This window comes from Siniperca chuatsi, linkage group LG19 (assembly GCF_020085105.1).
Source record: "Siniperca chuatsi isolate FFG_IHB_CAS linkage group LG19, ASM2008510v1, whole genome shotgun sequence".
Lineage (NCBI taxonomy): Eukaryota > Metazoa > Chordata > Actinopteri > Centrarchiformes > Sinipercidae > Siniperca > Siniperca chuatsi.
In genome coordinates this window covers 1,464,223-1,474,563 of record NC_058060.1, presented here as the reverse complement: position 1 = coordinate 1,474,563, position 10,341 = coordinate 1,464,223, and the positions used below count along the sequence as shown (strand labels likewise).

Here is a 10,341-nt window from a genome sequence, read left to right as displayed (position 1 = left end):
AACACAATCGGCATGTACTATACATGCATTATCCAGTATGTTTTCCCTTTATCATAATTTTTCAAGTGTTAAGAGGAAAGAAGAAAAAATATTATGGTGTGACAGTGGGTAGTATGTTTTTAAGCAATTTATGGTAGACAAAAGTGCAGTTTATCAGGAAAAAGTGAGAGACATCAGATTTAATGTGTAAATAAATTATACAACATTCCACGTTTATTATTAATGCATTTTTCATATGACCATAATTGATGTTGTGTCATCTTGAAATGAACATCAGCACCTGCCAAATGTGTCTTTAATTTGGTTGTGGTATTAAGTGACCTTAAGTGTTACTTATGTCAAATATTATGGCAGGTGAACATCTGCCACAACTTCCAAAAACTTGCTACTGTTTCCAGGTTTAAGGAGTAACCAAATGTTTGTCATGACATTTTATATTTCAAATAATGACAACATAAACTGTTATGTAACCTAAAAATAGGTTCCCCCAGGAACACGGGGGCAGCAAGTGGCCCACAACCATAGATCCAGTCTCTGCAGCTCCGGAGGCAGAAATACCTGCTAAAAGCGACAGGAGAGAGGAGAGAAACGAGAAAGCACAAAACTATGGGAGAGAGAAGATGTCGAGTTAGTAACATGCAGTAATGGGATAAAAATGCATACAGATGGAGAGGGAGAGGAGGAGAGAAGAAAGAGGTGCATCATGGGAAGTCTCCCGGTAGTCTAGGCCTATAGCAGCATAACTAAGGGATGGTTCAGGGCTCACCTAAGCCAGCCCTTACAATAAGCTTTATCAAAGAGGAAAGTCTTAAGCCTACTGGAGATGGTGTCTGCCTCCCAAACCCAAACTGGGACCTTATTCCACAGGAGAGGAGCTTGATTTTTGGAGACTCTAGGAAGCACAAGTAACCCTGCATTCTTGGAGCGCAGTGTTCTAGTTGGGTAATATGGTATTATGAGATCTTTAAGATATGATGGTGCCTGACCATTAAGAGCTTTGTAGGTGAGGAGAAGGATTTTCAATTCTATTCTGTATTTTACAGGGAGCCAGTGATAATAAGGAATAAGGAATTGCAATTGTCCAACCTAGAAGTAACAAATGCATGGACTAGTTTTTCGGCATCGTTTTGAGACAGGATGTGCCTGATTTTTGCAGTGTTATGTAAGTGAAAGAAGGCAGTCCTTGAAGTTTGTTTCATGTGAGAGTTAAAGGATAAATCCTGATCAAAGATAACTCAGAGGTTTTCTTACGGTGGTGCAGGAGTGCAGGGCAACTATGTCTTTAGATAATGTGTCTTGGAGGTGTTTGGGGCCAAGTACAATAACTTTATCTGGCTTGATCGATAGATTAAACTGGGTATCATCCACATAACAATGAAAATTTATGGAGTGTTTCCTAATAATATTGCCTAGAGGAAGCACATAAGCATATACAATCTTCTATCGCAGACTGAAAACTTATCTGTTCAGAGTGCACCTTGGCCCATACAATAAAAAACTCTTTTTCTATCTCTGTTTATAAATGTAGCATTTAAAGCAGTTCAGCATATTTGATGAAGTTGATGTACTCACGTAATTCTTGGAATTTTTGGATTGTATCCACATGGTTGAATGCACTTATTATAAGTCGCGTTGGATAAAAGCATCAGCTAAATAAATGCAATAAGCCAATTACTTTCAAATCAGGGGTTGAGGTAAAAAATCCAGTGCTGTCTATGATTTAATGTAGTCTTGCTTGCCTTCCATACATTGCATTTATATTTTCAACATTCTTCATGTAATGAAAGTATTTTATCAATGCCTAAGAGACTAGGATGCTCCGGTGAGGCAGTTTTTACCAGCTTGCCAAACAGCCAGTGTGCTATAATTTGAGGGGCAAACCAGTCCACTTCCACACATGATGGGGGATGCTACAGTTGGTTGCTTTCTGTTCGCAAGGTCACTTGGAGAAGAGATACTCTGACTGAGAAGAGGTGAATTGTGGGCCTGCAAACCTTTTTCTTGCCACATCTAGGGCAGATACCTGTAGTTTCAATCATCAGGCTGACCATAAACCTCTGGTGCTGCTAATTGACACACACAAGCAGTGTGACAAATGCTCCTTTTTCACCTTCTGAGGTTCAACCAGAGAACATCCTAAAAAAAAGTAGGTGAGTAAGCTGACTCTATTTTTCTATTAAGTGATTAGAATGACTCAGATCATGCCTGGACAACTTGTAGGCCTATATACTCTAACAAACCAGTGAAAGCTGATGTCTGTAAGATTCGCTGAACAGCGCTGTATTTTCATGAGGAGATGCTAGACTCTCACATGGAAAAGTGGTACTACAGACAGACGAACAGACAGGTCCTATAACACATCTACACAACTGCAACTAAAAGCAGGTAATAGGCTGGAGACTAATATAAAATTCAAGCATAGGCAGTACTGGAAACAGCTAAACACTGGTTCAAAGACTCAAGAGGCTAGACAAACTGACTAGCTATATATCAAGCATGCTAGTTGAACAGAAGCACATTTTCAGGACAGGAGAATCTAGCAAATGAGTTTATTTATGGCTCACATTTGCCAAATGAGATATCCTTTCTCAGTCTGATGCCAGCTGTATCAGCTGTCACTGATCAATCTCAGGGTCACTGACTAAAGGACAGAGGGACAAAGAGGTACAAATAACAAGCTGAGAGAAGCACCCAAGTAATAAGATAACAAGCAGCAGCTATGACGGTGAACACTGGATTCCACCTGAAGGAACCTATTAGGTAACTCTGCTTGACATACAAAATTGACCTATGAGTGTAAACATAAAGAAGACTTGGGAAGCTCAAACAAAGACAGAGGCAGAGGAGGAAGAAGCAGAGGTAGCTGTAATATCACCTTGCTCTGAAAATGACCATGACACCATTCACCTTGCAGTTATATTTGAGTTTCAACCATGAAGCAGACAATCCCAGACAAACTCAAAGGTAATTTAAGTTATGACATACACCATCATTGGCTAAAAATGATCAAAAGAGTAAGAATCAATACCTGGAGGGCATATTGGGCTTGGGATCTAAAGGTGGGTCAAATAATCCATATGGAGATATATTACATCCTATACATCCTCTTGGGATAGCAGAACATCATTCCTCTTAGGAATATTTTTCTCATCAGTTACACAGATCCAACAATACCTCATACCATTACAACAGTAGGTCATTTATTAATGCTCTCCAAAATCTGCCACCTCTGTTACCCTATGTACACCTTGAATAAACATATGATTTTTATCAGGATATCCTGGATAACGAAAAACCCATATTATGCAAGGTACATGCAGAATGCTTTTAAAATATGACTGGATTGGCCAGACCACATCTGGAGGTAGTCTGGCTGAGAGTTGACAAATCATCTGTCCGTCCTGGGAGAGGGATCCCTCCTCTGTTGCTCTTCCTGAGGTTTCTTCCATTCGGGGGGAGTTTTTCCTTATTCGAATCGAGAATCTGAATCAAGCATTACCATTCACTTTGAATGCTATTGCGCTGCCTCTAAAATTCGCTTCGCATTCTGTCTTAACATACACTAACTTTTTTCCTGCTAGCTTAAGCAAGCCCAGCAAACGCTAGTAGTAGCAGTAGCTACTGGCATTGCTTTCGTTGACCTGGGACATGCCAATTGAGATATTGCAATTACTTGAGATATTGCAATTACTTGAAAGCTAATTAATACCAGGTGCAAATGACTGGATTATCATTATCCCGATACAGATCACATGTCAACATGTCATTCTCACTCCCAATGCATCAAATACGGTGCCTTGGTCAGTGGCCGTACGCTTCCAACTATGACACTGTATGTACCCCTCTAGTGTCATGTCTGGAGGTGCTCCACTATTGTAATGATTTGATGTGCCGTTGAAGTCAGGTGAGTATAAAGAGTGCGAAAAGTAAGCATAGGGAGGAGGTTGAGTTGGTTGGATGGGTCAAACACAGAACTTTTACCCAGGAGACTGCTGTCCGTTTCCCGTGTGAAACCAATAGTCAACACTGACTTCTTTTTAACTTACATATGTAAAGTTACGTAACTTAAACTAGCTAACTTAAGTTACATAACTTAACTAATGTACCTAATGTACTTAACCCAAACCATGATCTTTTCCTAAACCTAACCAAATAGTTTTGGTGCCTAAACTTAACCTGGCATTACATATTTATTATTGCTTAACTTGACACTGCACATGCAAAACTGATGCTAGAGGGGTAGGTCGTCATCATAGTAGAGTAGGGCCACTGACCAAGTTGCCATCTTTGACGAGTTGGGAGTGAGAACATGCACATGCACATGTTAAGGTAGAAATGGGGCCTATGTTTAAGGACTGATTAAGAGTAGCCAACTATAACGATGTGTGTCAAGGTTAGGAAAGATCACCTTCATGATTAAATGAAACCAACCTTGGCAGTTGGTAAGAGACAGGATATAAATCGAGGTTTCTGGTGTGGAAGTCACATGCAACTTCACAAAACTTTTGCAGAAAGGACAGTTATTATTCACATGACCATACTCAGCAAAACACATTTTTCAGGTAAATACAGTCTCCAGAAGCTGTGATTTAACATAGTGTTTTCCTTGCAATAAGTTGTGTATTGCAGTTTTGACTTTACCATAACACCATTGTTATCATCCACAACTTATACTGATAGTCCCACATTTAGCCCGTTTCCACAGTGGGAACTTTTCCAGGGGCCCAGGTACCAGTCCAGGAACTCAGGAACTTTCCCTGTGTTTTGATTTGAAATTTAGTTCCTTTGCCATAGTTCCTGGTGCCAAAAAAGAAGTATCCGCTTTAATACTTCTGATGGCCAGGAACTCCCCAGGCAGAGTTTGCTGTGCTGAACACAGCTCATTGGTCATAAACAGACCTAGCACTTGATACAACTTGTGTACAGCTTCATTTACACAATGAGGAAGCATTAGGTGCCACTAGAATCACAATTTGGACAAGGATGGACATATCTTGTAATTTTAACCATAAAACGGAACTACTTTGGAGACAGGTGCTCTGGAGGATTCAGTCTCTTCTTTCACTTTTTCTCAGCATACTTTCATTAGATCCATTCAAACATCAGAATTGTGCCTTGTAAATAAAAAGACAGACAAATTATTCTGTGTTGTTGTTTTATCTTGTGTGAAATTGCAGATGGTTTTTAATCTGTTATTGGACAAATTTCCATAATCTTTATGGTTCTGCAGTAAAAATACAAAAAGGAAGGTGCAAAATGGACTTTTACTTCCTTTAGTTCCTGAGTTTAGTCCCCTTGGCTGCATGGTTCTGGGATTTATTTGGTCAAAAAGGGGCTATTATATCCCTGATGGCCCTAGCTTTTTCTCTGAATCAAAACATCCAGTATCTTACAGTCTCCCAGCAAACATGCCCGTGCTCTGTGGCTAGTTGTGGGTTTACTGTGGGCAGTGTGGGCAGGGGCAAACCCACACTAATCCCATGTGGGCCCTGTGTGGGTTGGCCCATGCAGGGCCCACAGCAGTTTTGCCCTTTGGGGCCCCTATGTGGGTTTTCTGTGGGCAAGCTCAGATGGGCTGTTTTAACATTATAGATGCTCTAGGTCAGGTATTCAAACTTTTTTATTTAAGGTCCACATGTGAATAAAGACAGAGGTCTGCAACAATGACAGCAGAAAGTAAACTGAACATAAATAAAAGTCACTAATAATGGTTACATTTTTTAACAGAATAAATGTGGTGGAAGACAACTTTTATGAGCCTAGAGAGGCTGAATAAATAAATTAAAAATAGTTAGCATACAATAATTGAACATTACCACTATGTACTGTGAAGTTACAAAAACTTTGGGTAAAAAGTGAGGGTTCACAAACAACACTTTCTTGGCCATTTGAAGGAAACTGCCTATAATAAACTTTTTTTACTTAACAAGTTAATGAAGAGCACTTGAATGTAACATTTTGCAGCCCCTGAATTTAGACACAGACTCTTACATTTTCATTAGCAGGGCTGACATAAATCACAATAAATTACATGTATTTATAGTATCAGTATAATGTATCACACACACTGTAAAAAGCCCTTCACTGGTACAGTTCATACTGTGCTTTGCTTTGCTTAAATACATAGTTATCCTTTTATTTATGTTTATTCAAGTCACACCTAATTAAACAGTGCCAAGATTTCAACAACACATTATTTCCTGAAATTAAATAGTGTTTTATAAAACTTTGTAATAAGTTGAGTCCACTAAACTCCATGAAACCATTAAAAGTTACTATGACCGACCACCCTGCACTGACATAACCAGTTTGAACTGCTTTTGCTAGCAGCGCACAGTTTCTTTGTCGGGGTCATGGACATATGATACATCAGTGGTTGGGGTCAGTTGTGGAATCCACCAAGGATTGTAATCTATTTAAGACACGTAAGTACTCTTTTTCAGTGTTTTCATCCAAGTTTTAGCCAAGTTGTAAAGATAACACCGCTGGCTGAGCTGCAGTCAGAGGCAAAGCAGATGCAGCTAGCTAATCTATGTTCACACAGTTAATGTTGGCAGAGAATATGTCCATAACTTCAGTTAACGGAGAGTAATACCACGTGGTGGAGGATTTATTGCAATCTTTAGGTAAATACATGTGTGTGTATTTTTAACACTGTATCAATTCGATGCAGTTTGTAAAAGTTGCAACATGATTTGCGCGTTAGCATGATAGTGACATTAGTATAGCTTTCAGTGCGGTAGCAGTCCACGTTACAATGTATTGGTAGTGTGTTGGTGTTGTTTGTACTCATTAGACAGTCCCTCCCAGGATTTTTTTGGGATTGTTGTGGCCTAAAACGCCTGATTTCACGGCAGCTTTTCTAAAAAAATAGCAATGTATCTAGCAATGTTTTTAGACGTTTTTTGCAATGAAATTGCGAGAGCAAGTGAAAATTGCAAAAATAGTTGGGATTTTTTTGTTTTTGTATAATTCATTAAAAATCGAAGGCAACTTGTTCCAGTGAGAATAAATGGTAAATGGACTGTACTTATATAGCGCCTTTATAGTCTTTCTGACTACTCAAAGCGCTTCAGCTACATATCAAATTCACCCAATTCACACACATTCATACAGCGACGGCAGGTGCCAACTGCTCATCAGTTGAAAGTAACTAAGCATTCACACACACTCACACACCGAGGGCACAGCCCTCGGAAGCAATTTGGGGTTCAGAATCAGAAATCCGAAATACGGCAACAGGCAGCATGCAGGCTGGTACATGAACTTTATATGTGTCTTGTTCGGTGTCTTGCCCAAGGACACTTTGACATGTGGGCTGGGGGAAGCTGGGATCGAACCACCGACCTTCCGCACTGCAAAGAAATGCACTGTTCTGAATGTGCCTAAGTAACCTTACCATAAGGCTCAGGATTACACACACACACACACACAAACACAGTTTTTCACGCCAACAGGCAAGCACGCCCCTCACTTTGTGATTTATACGTTACACTAACGTTACCACTAACCATGTATATTTAATATAACTCACTTTATTCTTTCAGCACTTGCAATAGATCTAGATGCAACAACCTCTATCATGGTGATTTGCCTTGTCTGTTGTCCGCTTGTGTCAGCCATTCTCCGAGTGTGTTTTGCAGTAGAAAAGTGTCAATCGATGACTTTCGTTTGTGTTCCACCACAACGTTGCACGCGGTGCAAAACAGTTTACAACAGAATTGCCTGGCACGGTCTTTAGCAGTAATTTTTGTTGGTAAATGCGAGACGTTCGTGTCACACATGTCTGCATCTTCACAGCCAGAAATAAGGAAGTGAGTTTGGTGACGTATAGTAGGAAACTACGATGATAGGTCAAATTTGCGGAAAAGTTGCAGTGATTGGACACAATTGCAAGGTCGTGCAGAATTCACAGGGATTGGTTGAATTTGCGTTGCGATTGTTGCGATCGCAAGATGGCGACTTCCTGGAGCAACTGATTAGACACGGAGGACCAGGAAACTCCTTGGATCCTGTGAGGAGTAGTTAGAGTTCTCCTGCCTGCTAACCTTACAGTTTAGTTCTGAACTGTTTCCACCAGCCACAGCAATGTGTTGGACTGTTGCAGCGTCCAGCCTGACATCCACCCACAGCCTTTCCCCACCATCCCTCGTCTGTCCTCCATCTTTCAGGTAACGTGTGTGTGGTAAGCAAATGAAAGGTTATTTTCCAAACTTAAATTATAGAATCATTGTTTTTTTTTGTGGTTATATATTTGTGTTTAACTTTAACTCTCTTCTAGAATGCGATATTATAGAAATATATATTATCTGTGATTGCAGATAATTCAGGCCACGTAAACGCGTGAAAAATTCTAACAGGGTCATATTAATAATTTATTAAGTAGTAGTTTGTTGTTTGCTCACAAGTACATTTATATTTTGTTTACCAAGTGATTTCAAACAAAACTTGCTTCTCATTGAGGCCTACTGTTGGAATGTGTTCTTTTCACCATGTAGCTGATCATTTGTTAGATGGGATGTTTTACTCAAGCAAGATTAAAGAAATGAAGCATCATCTGAATGTGATCACCTGAATTTGTACTTGTGCTTTCATCAAAAATGTGACAGTGTATAGTTATAATAATCATGGTCTATTTGTGTGTCTTATGGGGAATAGCAGAGACTGAAAAGTAGAATTAGCAGCAAGAATTACACTTAAGAATGCTCTTAAGAGCCAACTTAGGAGTAAAGGAGTAAACAAATCTAAATTCTAAAACAATAGGAGCTTGGCAAGCTCATAAGATAGAATAAGACAGCAGCAGCAGTCACACCTGCCCTGCATTTCACGCCGGTCCCACACAGGCCCCAAAAGGACATGTTTGCTGGGATCTTACTAACAAGTTATCGTAACTCCAAAACTGTATCAGTCTACTGTATCGCCACCTCCTCTACTCATTGTGTGAAAGTTCAATGAGGAGCAGTGGAACACAATTATCCATGCTAATTTGTGGGTGGACTCACTGGAGAATACCCATACATATATATATACATATATAAATGGAATATATATAATATAATATATGAATTGAATATACAATTTAACTGAGTTTAAAAAAATACTTATCACTTTATTTCATAAAGGCAAAATTAAATAAGCTTGTCCCTGATGTATCACTATGCAACAAATGTCAGGGTGTGGAAGGAATAATGTTAACATACAGCAGCGTTGTCCTTTGTTCAAAGACTTGAGCAGTGATGTTTCCTCGGCCACCTCTGAGATCTGTGGCATTGATATTCTCCTACAGCCGTTTCTCATAATACTGGGAGTGTCACAGAATCAATCAATCAAGGCTTCACAGAGCTAAAGTACAGCTTTTATCTTATGCTTGCATTACTGAGAGGAAATTAATACTGATATTTAACAACAAGAAGGGAGTGCCTATGATGAAGTTATTGCTTCTTGATTTGACAAATATTCTAGCATAGGCTGTTAAGATTCCCTTTGAACAACAGACCTGTACAAGTCACTGTCAGGCAACATCCTACCTGTTACCTACAAAACACAAATCCATCCTTCTATCCATTTTGCTCTACTTTTCCAGGTCTAAGGCAGGCCAAGCAAGACAACCCAGATTTGCTACCCTCTAGCCTCATCCTCCAACTCCTCCTGGAGAATCCCAAGGCATTGCCAGGCCAGATAGGAGATCCCTTCAGTGTGGCCAAGAAAGCTTCCAGATGGAGGCATCCTTACCTGAACCACCCCAAATCAGTTTTCCTCTGAGCTTCTTGCCCCTCACTCTGTTCCTAAGGTCGCTTTTAAACCTGTAGATTAATTCAGTTGGTTGTTTCCTTGACAGTTCCCATAATCAGTTGATTTATTTAATAGTAGTTTAGCTTTTGAATTCATGCTATAAACACATATCTACTATCAAAAAATCCTGTGGTTGGTCTGCTGTGTCTTTACATCACAAATAACCATACCAGAGTCCAATTACAACCAGACCAAGACACACGTTTTCAGGTAGTCTTGGACTAGTTGTTTAGTTCACACCTTTCGTTCAACAGCTTTCACACCAGCCTAAACAAACAGAACCAAATGAGAAAAGACAAAAGAGTTCGTTTGAACTGAACTTAACAGGTGTATTGGCAGTTTAAAACCGTATTCACTTTGTCTAAGGGCTTGTCTCTTTCTGCCTCCCGTGAAATTCAGCCTTCGGTTTCTCAGCCAAAGTTGTCAAAAGCAAAGTTGTGCGAAGTCTGGAATTCAGCCCTCGGCTTCCCAGCCACACTGTGTGTGTAAGGACACCTGCCAACGAAGAGAATATGTACACCTTTATCTGAACTTCATTCAGTGTCTCTT

General features: G+C 39.8%; 1 long non-coding RNA gene across 1 annotated transcript; it reads left to right on the top strand.

Moving 5' to 3' along the window:
* The first annotated feature begins 6,297 nt into the window (after positions 1 to 6,297).
* LOC122866991 lies at positions 6,298 to 9,835 on the top strand. The gene is made up of 3 exons (XR_006375839.1): positions 6,298 to 6,425; positions 8,081 to 8,171; positions 9,584 to 9,835. It is a non-coding gene; the product is annotated as an uncharacterized LOC122866991 (long non-coding RNA).
* The last annotated feature ends 506 nt before the right edge of the window (positions 9,836 to 10,341 follow it).